This window comes from Aulonocara stuartgranti (assembly GCF_965226115.1).
Source record: "Aulonocara stuartgranti genome assembly, chromosome: 6".
Taxonomy (NCBI): domain Eukaryota; kingdom Metazoa; phylum Chordata; class Actinopteri; order Cichliformes; family Cichlidae; genus Aulonocara; species Aulonocara stuartgranti.
The window spans coordinates 44,024,858-44,027,357 of NC_138944.1; the positions used below are offsets into that span (position 1 = coordinate 44,024,858).

At 48.4% G+C, this 2,500-nt stretch overlaps 1 long non-coding RNA gene across 1 annotated transcript; it reads left to right on the forward strand.

Moving 5' to 3' along the window:
- Positions 1 to 173: 173 nt before the first annotated feature.
- Positions 174 to 1,423, forward strand: LOC309707633. The gene is made up of 4 exons (XR_014277034.1): positions 174 to 240; positions 550 to 788; positions 902 to 1,049; positions 1,209 to 1,423. It is a non-coding gene; the product is annotated as an uncharacterized lncRNA (long non-coding RNA).
- Positions 1,424 to 2,500: the final 1,077 nt, after the last annotated feature.

Consider the following 2,500-nt stretch of genomic DNA (forward strand, 5'->3'; position numbering starts at 1 on the left):
TGCAACATCACTGTCTCTAACCACTCAGTATATCATGTAAAGTAATGTTTTTAAAAAACAATGTGCCTCACTAGAGGCTTTTTTTTCTCTCTCTTTTTAACTGTTTTTTAATTTAGGTTCCAAACTATTTTTTAAAGTGTATTACCCTGACACAAAATATCTCTTTGCTATGTCTTTAAGGAAAAAGGAAAGCACAAAACCTACTTGAAGAAGAACCCTCTACCCTGCCAAGTCCTAATAGTGAGTCCATCCAACTGCCTCATGGCTGTGTGTGTGTGTGTGTGGGCACTTCTTTATAGGGGTGCACTTGTGTGCCTACATATAATTGTATATGATTGCATGACCATATGTAAATTGGCATTTACATGGTAAATATTTTGAAAAATGAATAAGTATTTAATAGTTAAGTTCAGAGCTGTATTTTTTTTTTTTAAGATTTAACTCCATTAAAGTATAGTCTATAGACACTTGTCATTTTAATGACATAATTAATGACAGATTTTTTTTTTAAAGTGAGAGACATTGTTTATGTAATTTTGTGTCTTGCAGCAAACAAGCCTGCAGATATCAACAGTCCAGACACCCACTGTCCAGCAACCTTGGCCAAACACTACAAGACCCTACAAACTTTGTTTAAAAGAAAAAACCCAAACCAGCAGGATGTCTCTCAGCTCCTGGATTTGGAATTTTCAGCCAGAAGAGCATTCATTGATTCAAATACTATTCGCGAGGAGGACAGACACAAAAAGGTTCTAGAAGCATATCCTTGCTTCAAGGACATTGGACATGTAAGTCATTGTTGAATCCATGTGATTCAAGCCAAACAATGTTTATCATACCAACTTCTTGCTCCTCAGTGATGCATTGACATGTTTGTATTGGTATGCTGAATATTTTATAGGTGATGGAGGAGCTTCATCGCATTTTGGATAAAGAAAATGCCAACTTCATCAATGAACTGAAGGGAAGATGGCAAGATTTCTGCCAGAAGGTGCAGTTTTTTGGTGTATGGAAAAAGACGCTGAAGCCCCCAATGGGAATGGATAAAGGTAAGCAATGATGTTTTGGTGTTATTGGTCATCAGAGTATAGTTTGGATCTTTACGGACTACTGCTTTAACATGCTTAAAGTAATCTCACTGAGGACAGGAGGAGGAGAATTTGAAATTTTAAAGGCCTAATCCCCCACCCCCCCTCTCCTTCTTGGAGGAGCTGAAAGCCGCACCTTTACTAGTTATGCGCAGGGAAAACAGACTCAACGCTACAAAAGGCTAAAAATACAAACCAACAGGCCGGTTTAGGAAAAGGTTGTTGTGTAGGCTCACTACAGTGAGGCAGTGAGTCGGCCTCCTGTCTCCCTTTACGGTCGAAAAAGATGTGCTCCTGGGCGCGCTGGCCCTGCTGCTACTCACATCGGGCATGGACCTGGACCTCCAGCAGGCCCCGGGGACCTACATCACACCTTGCTCTTGCCTCCCTTACAGCTGAAAAAGGTCCATGCCTGTGCCCTGGCCCTGCTGAAATTCCCTCTCCATTTAGCCGAGGCAGTGAGTCGGCCTCCTGTCTCCCTTTACGGTCGAAAAAGATGTGCTCCTGGGCGCGCTGGCCCTGCTGCTACTCACATCGGGCATGGACCTGGACCTCCAGCAGGCCCCGGGGACCTACATCACACCTTGCTCTTGCCTCCCTTACAGCTGAAAAAGGTCCATGCCTGTGCCCTGGCCCTGCTGAAATTGCCTCTCCATTTAGCCGAGGCAGTGAGTCGGCCTCCTGTCTCCCTTTACGGTCGAAAAAGATGTGCTCCTGGGCGCGCTGGCCCTGCTGCTACTCACATCGGGCATGGACCTGGACCTCCAGCAGGCCCCGGGGACCTACATCACACCTTGCTCTTGCCTCCCTTACAGCTGAAAAAGGTCCATGCCTGTGCCCTGGCCCTGCTGAAATTCCCTCTCCATTTAGCCGTGGCAGTGAGTCGGCCTCCTGTCTCCCTTTACGGTCGAAAAAGATGTGCTCCTGGGCGCGCTGGCCCTGCTGCTACTCACATCGGGCATGGACCTGGACCTCCAGCAGGCCCCGGGGACCTACATCACACCTTGCTCTTGCCTCCCTTACAGCTGAAAAGGTCCATGCTTTTGCCCTGGCCCTGCTGAAATTCCCTCTCCATTTAGCCGAGGCAGTGAGTCGGCCTCCTGTCTCCCTTTACGGTCGAAAAAGATGTGCTCCTGGGCGCGCTGGCCCTGCTGCTACTCACATCGGGCATGGACCTGGACCTCCAGCAGGCCCCGGGGACCTACATCGCACATTGCTCTTCCCTCCCTTGCAGCTGAAAAAGGTCCATGCCTGTGCCCTGGCCCTGCTGAAATTCCCTCTCCATTTAGCCGAGGCAGTGAGTCGGCCTCCTGTCTCCCTTTACGGTCGAAAAAGATGTGCTCCTGGGCGCGCTGGCCCTGCTGCTACTCACATCGGGCATGGACCTGGACCTCCAGCAGGCCCCGGGGACC